The sequence below is a fragment of the Taeniopygia guttata genome, chromosome 4 (assembly GCF_048771995.1).
Source record: "Taeniopygia guttata chromosome 4, bTaeGut7.mat, whole genome shotgun sequence".
Classification (NCBI taxonomy): domain Eukaryota; kingdom Metazoa; phylum Chordata; class Aves; order Passeriformes; family Estrildidae; genus Taeniopygia; species Taeniopygia guttata.
The window spans coordinates 66,557,981-66,567,693 of NC_133028.1; the positions used below are offsets into that span (position 1 = coordinate 66,557,981).

At 57.0% G+C, this 9,713-nt stretch overlaps 1 long non-coding RNA gene across 2 annotated transcripts in view; it reads left to right on the top strand.

Moving 5' to 3' along the window:
* Positions 1 to 4,207, top strand: part of LOC115495079 (uncharacterized) — an 85,983-nt gene extending 81,776 nt beyond the window's left edge. For both annotated transcript variants that reach the window (XR_012055802.1, XR_012055803.1), the window contains one exon: positions 680 to 4,207. This is a non-coding gene — a long non-coding RNA (uncharacterized lncRNA). The remainder of the gene's footprint in view (positions 1 to 679) is intronic.
* Positions 4,208 to 9,713: the final 5,506 nt, after the last annotated feature.

A 9,713-nucleotide genomic window follows, 5' to 3' on the forward strand; every position in this document is an offset into this window, starting at 1 on the left:
TTCTGCAGACCTGGGACACACTTCCCTCTCCTCTCCCAGCCTGGGGGGCTGCACAGAGCTGCTTTTGGAGCCTCTCAGTGCTGCCTTGCTTGCTGCCAGAGGGGCTGGGATACTTCCATGTGGAACACCAATTATCGTCCCTGCAGGAACAGGAAATCAGGCAGAAAGTTTTAGTGGACCCCTAAGTACAGTCCATAATTACCTACCTGTACTTGCTCAAGGTTACGTCTCCCAGCTAAGGAGTAAGACTGATTTCTAGTTGCTAATAGCTTGACTTTATCTGGAATAAGAAAGGAACTCCTTAATACCCATGGAGGAAAAAAAAGATTCATAGAGAATGGAATTAAATTAGGAAAACCAGAATTTTGGAGGAATGTCAGGGGTAAAACTGCCATAGTAATGTCTGCTAAACTGTGGAATGATCTCCCAGGATGAGTGAGTGATGGAGGCCCTCAGTGTGAAGAATTAAAAGAGCATCAGGCAAAGCCTCAGGGAATTAGTGTCTGAGGAGGCAGCATGGCCCGGCTGTGGCAGTGCAGTGACTGTGCCTGTGTGGGAATATCCATTGTCCTTACACAGAACCTGTTCTTCTCCTGTAAAATCTGTTGTATTGCTCAGGTAACTGTGATCTGCAGAGTACTAAATCCTGCCTGCACTTAAACTATTGGGAATCTTACAGGCTGATCCAGCAGCAAGCCTTCCAAGGACACCAGTGACTCTGGCTGATGCTCCCCTGTCCCATCCTCAGCACGTGATGCCTTAAAAATTCTCCAGACTTACATAAGGTAGAACATGGGTATTACTGGGCATTTCTGCATTAAGAAAAAGAAGTCTCTTTTCGCTTTTACAATTCTTTTTATCCCAAGTTATGGGCTGATCCAAGGAAGTATGGCTACTCTGTCAGTTGGGAACTGCTCCCTTTCCATTCCAGTTACTTTTTGTGCCATGTCAAACCATGACATGCTAATAAAATGTTTATGTGACAAGTGAAAAAAATCCCTGTACACCAAGGTCAGGGTGCAGCGTCTTTCTCTCTGTGGAGATCAGCTTGCATTGCCTTGTTTCTGGATGACATCCATATGAAAAACTTGCAGATGTAATGAGAGGATGCAGTTTTTAATTTAAAATTATGATGTGCTGTTATCACATTATTAAATTGAATTTGTGAATTTTTGCAGTGTACCCAAATTTAGGAAATAGTATTTCTTGGTGCAGTATTTCTGGGACCTGCTGTGATGAGTAAATACTGGATTGCATAGACAGTCATTCAGAGTAAAGACAGTGGGATTAGATGAGGGAAAATTCACAAACTTGCTTTGTGTAACACTCAGACATCTCACACGGTGTGAGAGATTTTACCATCCAAAACAAACGTGTGGACCCATGCCAGTTATGGCCCTTTTAGCTCTTCTCTGGAAATTCTTGTTTCTGCATAAAAGAAGAAACAGGAGCAGAGAAGAGGCAAGTGAGGAAATGCTCCCTCTCCAGTCTGTTTGGACTAAGTGTGGGAAGCTGAGGGGAGCAGGGCTGGCTGAACCTGACCTAGGGTGTGCAAACAAATCCATCTCCTGTGGCTTGCCTCCCCGTGAACCTGGGAACAGAACCTCTGCAGGTAAGCAGGATTGCTTCAAAGATGCCTGGTGGCAATTCCTGTTTTCCTTTGTAATACAGAGTATGTGGAGCCCCTGGATTTTGTCCAGCCACTCAGACCAAGGCATTCAGTCACCTGTCTTTAGCTCCCTGGCACCAGTTATGAGGCAGTGCTGACAGACTCTTCAAAGTCTCATGGTTTGGGTCTGTTTAGGGAAAAAAAATTGCCTTTTGCCACTCACCAGATATGCTGGAGGGCTCAAAAAGTAGGCGTGGAAAAGCAATGGCCATGGCTACTGTCCTGGCTCTTCACAGATGTTGGCTTTCCCATTCCTCGTGTTAAACTGCTGCTACTTCACAGTGCACTTCATCTCCTGGAATGAGATTGGTGCCATTCATTTGTCATCTGTATTTTTTTCTATATTTGTTGGGATTCTTTATAGTCTGGAAAGCTTATCCCCTATAATTTTTGGTTTTACTTGACTGGCTCCACTTGGATGGTAATTCCCTTCCAGCATTTCCCATCATGTCTCAGAATGGCTGTGGGGGCTGCACCAGGTGGGAGAGCCAGGATCTCAGTGGAGCTCTGCAGCACAGGTTCACCAGAGATATCTGATCCACCAAAACTCTACATCAGCCTGGGACACAAAACAGATCATTGCAATGGAAACTGAATCTTTAATTTTCTCTTTGTATTTTCTGCCCTTGCTTTTGGTTTGTTTTCTTCTCTTTTCTTTTCCCTTGCAATTGTCAAGGCAGCATCTGGGAGTTTTATGAAACAAATGTTACCCATTAAAAGCCCATCACTGCCTGCCAGAAAGGAAAATGGCATCTTATTGAAAACAACATGTAATGGTTATTGCTGTCTTGTTGCAAGTTATGCCCTTGAAAAATATTAGGGGCTTATTTAGTAGCAACTGATGGTGAGGAAAAGCCCAGCTAACAAGAAAATTAACTGTTGCATTATCTTTTACACAGCTTCAAACACCATCATACAAATGCCTGGTTTGTTGTGTTCATAGCTGTGTTTAGAGTGGCTTCAAGGACAAGGAACAACACTTCTCCATTATGCTTTTGTTGCCTCAGTGTTGGAGTCACAAATAATTCCTGTCTGGTTTCACATACCGGCCTTAGAGCAGTGATGGAGACTCCAGTCCTGACCAGGAGAGCAGAACTCCAGCACGTGAGTAAGAAACCCCCTGCACACACAGCATGCCTTGGGCACTGCCTGGGGGACACTGTGCCTCCAAGGACATTTTTTACCTTAAGTTGGCACCCTCAGCACCTGTATTGCCAGGCCAAGCTGCTGATTCACTCAGACTGTTAATCTTTTTTGATGTTTCCATCTGAATCTATTTTTTATTGCCTTTTAGAATTTTACCTGACGCCAGGCTGATGGGGAACAGCGCTTGTGCCAGGATTAGCACCGGCCCCTGACAATCACATTTACACTCATTCTGTGTGGATGGGGACTGGCTGACAGTTCCCTTCATTCCAGTTTGGAAGAAGGAGTTTCATGTTTGAAGAGTGTTCTAGGATGGAGAGACGTGAAACAGATACCAAAGCGGCACCATGGAAATTGTGGTGGAAAGTCCATGTGCAATTTGGAGGCACTCATCAACATGACAGTAAATGAACAACTAATAATCTCTGTATGACAAAACTACAAGGAACACAAGATACCCAGTATTTTCCTCAGCCTCATTTCTGATTCCTTTTGAGAACTGTTGATACCACTCTCTGGCATCATCACCAATCCGGCTCCATTCATTCATCTCCACCATCGTGGCCGTGGATCACGGCAGCTGCAGAGCTCAAAGCTGCCTCTGCTGGCTGGGATTTGTCTGCAGCGTTCCTGAGGGATGTTTGCAGAGACTGAGCTGGGCCAGCAGGGTCCCTCACTTTACAATCTGCCTGGCTCTGAACACAGCCCACTCATCCACACTGGATGTAGAATGAAGGGGGAATGATGCAGGTCCGGCGGAGTTTTGGGAGCCACGCCCGGACTGCCAGAGGAGCTGTTCCTCAGTGCCACAGGAGTCAGCTGGAGCTCCACAGCCAGGCAGGAGCGGGCTCCTGATCCCAAGCAGGCACAACCAGAGCCTTCCACTGACTTCACAAGGCTCGGGGCAGGCTCTCAGCTGGTTTTCCTTATGGACTGAGGGAAGTGCTCAGGCCTGAAAGTACTTCCCAGTGCTGCTGGATAATCAGCACAGCTGAGCCACAGCAAGGCTGAAACAACTGGTCAGGGTCAGTGTGGACACTGGGGAAACTCTGGGGCTTTTCCAGCTTCTGGAATTCCTTAGAGTGACCCTGCTGGGATTGTGCAGAATATCATATCCCATGTGAGGGTTACTAGTCATTTATGGATGGAGGAAGCTCTAGAAGTTGAAAAAATACCTAATAATCAACTGATCTTTACATGGACAAAGGTTGTTTTTCCCCTCATTCCTCTGCTATACTGGGACTTTCATTAACAAAAGCAGTCAGACTCCATTGAATGAATATCACAGAAAGCACATCGAACACGAGATCTGTGTTTTTGATGCTCACTAGCTATAATGTTGGCTCACAAAAACAGAAGTGACAAAATAAATGTTCTTAAACAAGACAGCAATTTAGTGACCATGAATTCTGAAAACTCAGGAGTTTGGAGCCACAGGTAACCTCTGAGTCAGTATTCATCATGTTGAGAGCTACTCATGAGTTGTATCACCCTGTTTCAGAGCTCCAGCTCCCAGAAGCTGTGCTATTTATTGCAGAAAGAAGAAGATGCAATTTGTTTTGCCATTATCTGTGTGATAACAACGTGTGCCATGCAAATGTCACGAGCAGAGATGGCAGCAGGCTTTGGCCTGAGAAGCAGAACAGGTTGGATTTAGGGCATCCCAATGAGATTAGAGTGAGGAAATCGAGGAGCAGAGGAGCACGTGGATCCATCCAGGGATTTCTGTAGCGGAAAGCTAAATTTGCAAAGATTGGGCATTGGGTTTAATTGATGACTGTCATCTTTCTGCTTTTGAAACCTAGTCAGTGGCATGGTATTGGCTGGAGTTTTAAAAAGAGAATGGCATCAAGTATTAATCTTACCACATGTAATTGCATGAAAGAAGGAAAGGAAAGCAGCGCTGTTTGTCTGGCTTTGAAGCCTGCAGACACTGTGGCTGTTTTGCATAATGCACTTTGGTATCGGCTGATGTGGGATAATCTATAAATGAATATTAAAGCTTCTGGCCATCCCTTAATCCCGCTCAAGGAGCACAGAGCAAGTTCTCCGCTCCAGCCGGGCACTCCCATCCGTCTCCTCCTCCTGGCACGGAGAGCAGGACCCGTCCCCGAGTCCCTGTGCGGGAAGCGGGGCCGGGCTCGGGCACGTCCCTCTGCTCCTGCTCCGTGCCGGGGCTCGCTGCTGCTGCCGAGCCCCGACCGCCGGGGCTCCGGTTCCTCGGCAAAGCCCCCGCTGGCCCTGAGAGAGGCGGGGCAGCTGCCGGGGCACGGGAGCTCATCCCTGGGAGCTGCCTCAGCCCGGGCTCGGGCCCTGGGGAGGAACGCCCGGATCGTCCCCGGCTGCTGCCGCTGCGGCCCGGGCACCGGCAGCGCTTTGTGCCGCGGGGCCGGGCGGATCCGTGGGTGCTCCTGCGCCGCGGGAGCGCCTGGAGCCGGGAGCGGCACAGCGGGAGGCGGCACTACAAACCCGGCTGGGGATAATGGGATATCGCATTGGGGATAGCAAGGCATTGCAGATAGGCTGCGTTGTATGGCTTCGTTTCAGGGGAGGCTTCCTGCCTCCTTCGCCCACGTGTTCTTTGCTAGTCTGAAGCAGTTCTCACAACAGAATGAAATGTGTGACAGGTCCATTCCCTGTCACCATCTGTGGGGATGTCCACAGTCAATTCCACCATCATATGAAACAAATAAATTGAGCATTTTTCTGGTCTCGGAACCGGAGTCTTAAGTCCTGTGGGTGGTTTTTTTTTTTTTTTTTTTTTTTTTTTTTTTTTTTTTTGGTGGTGGTGAAGGTGAGGAGGGTTCAGGGACAAAGTCCCCCCCCACTTGGCACTTGTGTGTCCCATCTGGCCAGGCCCAGGGCTGTGGAACCGGGACTTCAGCGCTGCGCTGTGGGAGTGCGGAAGGAGGCTCGCCCAGCCTCGAGCGCAGAGCCCGAGTGCCGCATTTTGGGGCCCGGGGACCGAGCCCAAATCCGTGTGCGAGCGCCCGGAGCACGGAGCGCTGGCCCGGCGCTGTCCGGGCCCGGCCCCGGCTCCCGGGGGCGGCTCCGGGGCTGCGAGCGGCGCTCAGGCGCTCCCGCGTGGGGCTCCGCGGCGGAGCCGCAGCTCCGGCCGAGGCTCTTCCCGGAGCCGCGACACTCGTGGGGCCTCTCCCCGGTGCCGATGGGGCGGCGGGTGACGAGCCGGGAGCGGCGCTGCGGGGCTCGCGGGGCCGGCGTTGGGGGCTCGGAACCGGCCCCGCCGCGGTCTCCGGTGCTGGAGGCGCCGGGGCCGTTCCGGGCGGGCAGGGCGGTGCCGGGGCGGGGGCGGTGCGGAGCCGCGGTGTCCGCTCCGGGCCGGGCGGGTCCCGGCGGGGCCGCCTCAGGTGCGCGGGGCGGGGCCGGGCAGGTGCGCGGGGCCCCAGGGCGGCTGCGCGGGGCGGGCCCGAGGCCATTTAAACCCCGGGAGCGGCGCCCGCCGCCATTTGCTCCCTCAGTGCGCGGTGGGGCGGCAGCGGCCGGGCCGGGCTCCTCGGCGGGGCCCAGGTGAGGCGCGGGAGCCTCGACTTCCCCCCCTGCTTCTCTCTTCCCCTTGTTTTCTCCCTTCCTTTCTCCGCCTTACCTGTCTCTCCTCCCTGTCGCCCGAAAAGCCCCCATTTCTCTCCCCCCTTGCTCTCCTCTTCCTCCCTGTCCCTCCCCTCTCTGCACACCTCGATCCTCCGCTCCATCTCTCCTCCTTCCTCCTCCTTACCCCACTGTCTTTCTCCTCCTGAACGCTCCCTTCCCTCCTCTCCCTATCTCGTCCTACGTACCCCGACCCCATCCCAGCCCTGTTTCCTTCCCTCTCCTTTCCCCGGCACCCAGCCCGACCGCCCCCCATTCCCCTTCTGCCTTTCCTACCTGCACCTCCCTCCCCCTCTTCCCTACAAACGCCGACCCCGCTTCTGTTCCTCCTTCTCATTCTCCTTCCACCTTCTCTGCCCCTCCTGACCCAATCTCCTGACCTCTCACCTCCCTCTGCCCTCTCTATTCCTCCATTCCAATCTCTGTGTCCCCTCCTGACCTCTCCTGTCACCTCCCTCTGCCCTCTCCATTCCCGCATTCCGTCTCTGTCCCTGTGTCCCCTCCTGACCTCTCATCTCGCTGCTCTCTGCCTCCCTGTACTCTCTCTGTCCCTCTGTCCCCCGTTCCCCTCCCTGTGTCCCGCAGCCGCGGGGTTCGGGGCGCCGCACAATAAAGCCCGAGGGCCGGAGCCGGCGCCCCTGTCTCGGTTGAAAAGGGTCGGGACCCGCTGTGGGTCCCCCCTTGCAGATGCCAACACTGCCCCACACTGCCGGGTTCGGCTGTCCCTGCATCACACTGGGGTCAGGGCGGGCCCCTCCTCAGGAGGGGTCCTGGGCTGGGCTGGGTTAGCGAGGGGGGGAGTGGGGGTCAGGGTGGGCCCCTCATTAGGAGGGGTCCGGGGAGGGGTGGGGAAGGGGGGGAGGGCGGGGGGCGGAGGGAGGGTGGGGTGGGGTGGGCGGGGGGGCCCCCTCCGGAGGAGGGGGTCCCGGGGGGGGGTTGGGGCGGGCCCCCTCCGGAGGGGGGGGTCCGGGGTGGGAGGGGCTGGGGGGGTCCGCCCCCTTGGCCCCGCCCACCCCGGACCCTCCCCTCCGGACGGGGCCTGGCCCGGCCCCTCCTCGGGACCCCCTCCTCCGGACAGGGGCCCCGCGGGGGGGGGGGGGGGGGGGGTCAGGAAGGGGGGAGATGCTGTTGTTGCGCACAAATGTGTAATCGCGGTTCAGAGTGACGTGACCCCTCCTGCTGCCCCCCCCCCCCCCCCCCCCCCCCCCGGGGCCCCTGTCCGGAGGAGGGGGTCCCGAGGAGGGGCCGGGCCGGACCCCGTCCGGAGGGGAGGGTCCCGGGTGGGAGGGGCTAAGGGGCTAACCCCGCCCCCAGCCCCTCCCACCCCGGACCCCCCCCTCCGGAGGGGGCCCGCCCCAACCCCCCCCCCCGGGACCCCCTCCTCCGGAGGGGGCCCCCCCGCCCACCCCACCCCACCCCACCCCTCCCCGCCCCCCGCCCTCCCCCCCTTCCCCGCCCTCCCCGGGACCCCTCCTAATGAGGGGCCCCCCTAACCCCCACTCCCCCCCTCGCTAACCCAGCCCAGCCCAGGACCCCTCCTGAGGAGGGGCCCGCCCTGACCCCAGTGTGATGCAGGGACAGCCGAACTCGGCAGTGTGGGGCAGTGTTGGCATCTGCAAGGGGGGACCCACAGCGGGTCCCGACCCTTTTCAACCGAGACAGGGGCGCCGGCTCCGGCCCTCGGGGCTTTATTGTGCGGCGCCCCGAACCCCGCGGCTGCGGGACACAGAGGGGAACAGGGGACAGAGAGAGTACAGGGAGGCGGAGGGAGAAGATGCAGGAGGGGCAGAGAAGGTGGAAGGAGAATGAGAAAGAGGAACAGAAGCGGGGTCGGCGTTTGAAGGGAAGCGGGGGAGGGAGATGCAGGTAGGAAAGGCAGAGGGGGAATGAGGTGTTGGGAGGGGTGCGTAGATTCGGGTAGGGAAAGACGGAACGTGGGTTCAGGAGGGGAGAGGGAGCGGGGTAAGAAGGAAGAAGGAGGGGTAGATTGGAGGGTCGGGGTGTGCAGGGAGAGGACAGAAAGGAGCAGTTGAAGGGAGGAAAGGACAGATTCAGGATGGGAGACAGAGCCGGGTAAGGCGTAGGAGGGGAGGAAGAAGGGGCAGAATGGGGGGTCAGGGTTTGTAGGGAGGCAAGGGCAGGACGGAAGGGGTGTTCAGGAGCAGAGAAGGAGCGGCGTGAGGGTCGGGAGAGGGAGAAAAGAGGGACAAGAGGGGGAGACCTCACCTGGGCCCCGCCGAGGAGCCCAGCCCGGCCGCTGCCGCCCCACCGCGCACTGAGGGAGCAAATGGCGGCGGGCGCCGCTCCCGGGGTTTAAATCGCCTCGGGCCCGCCCCGCGCAGCCGCCCTGGGGCCCCGCGCACCTGCCCGGCCCCGCCCCGCGCACCTGAGCCGGCCCCGGCCCTGCCCCGCCGGGCCCCTCGCCCTGCGCTGTGCGGGATCCGGCCCGAGGGGGGCGCTCCCGGCGGGGCCGGGCCGGTGCCGGACATTCACGCCCGGGTCCTGCCCCGCTGCGGCCGGCGCGGGGCTCGGGGCCCCGGGCGCTCTCCCGCTCCGGCCGCGGGGAGCCGGAGCCGGGGCAGCCCCCGGGGTCCCGCGCTGAGCCCGACCGCGGGGCCGGGCTCTGCCTGTGGCCCCAGACGCGGGGTCCGGGCTCGCTCTGGGCCCCGAAACCGTCCCGGGCCGAGCCCCAAAAGGCGGCACCGCGGCTCCGCCGCCCGCCCCGGAGGCAGCTCCGAGTCGCTGCTCCTGTGCTCCCCCGGGGCCGGGCGAGCCCCGCACTGCCGGGCTGTGCCCGGGGCAGCCCCCAAAATGCAGGACTTGGTCTCTCCGTGTGAGCCCAAAGCAGGCTGAGTGATCCTCAAGCCCGGCTTTGTTTTTTGAGGCCCTCAAATAAACATTTGGTCTCTGATTTAAGCCCCGACAAAGCACGGGGCTTAGTCACTGTTCCTAAGCGCCAAATCAAGCCATGTGACTCTGGTTTCAGTGTCCAAAATGCAGGATTTAATCTCTGTTTTTAAGGGCTGAATCTGAATTTTGAGACCCCTAAATGCAACCCTTGGTCTCTCTTTGTGACCCCAAAAATGGATCAAGTGAGTCTGGTTCTGAGCCCCTGAAACATAGCAGTGGTTTGGGTCTGTGAAAGCCCAAAACTGCTTGTCTTAATTCTGAGGCCCCAAAGCCATCACTGAGTCATGTTCTGAGCCCCTCAAACCCAGTGCCTGAATTACAATTCATTATTTTTATATAAATATTCCTCTAACTGCTAAAGCAGGAGGGAAGATCTAACAGG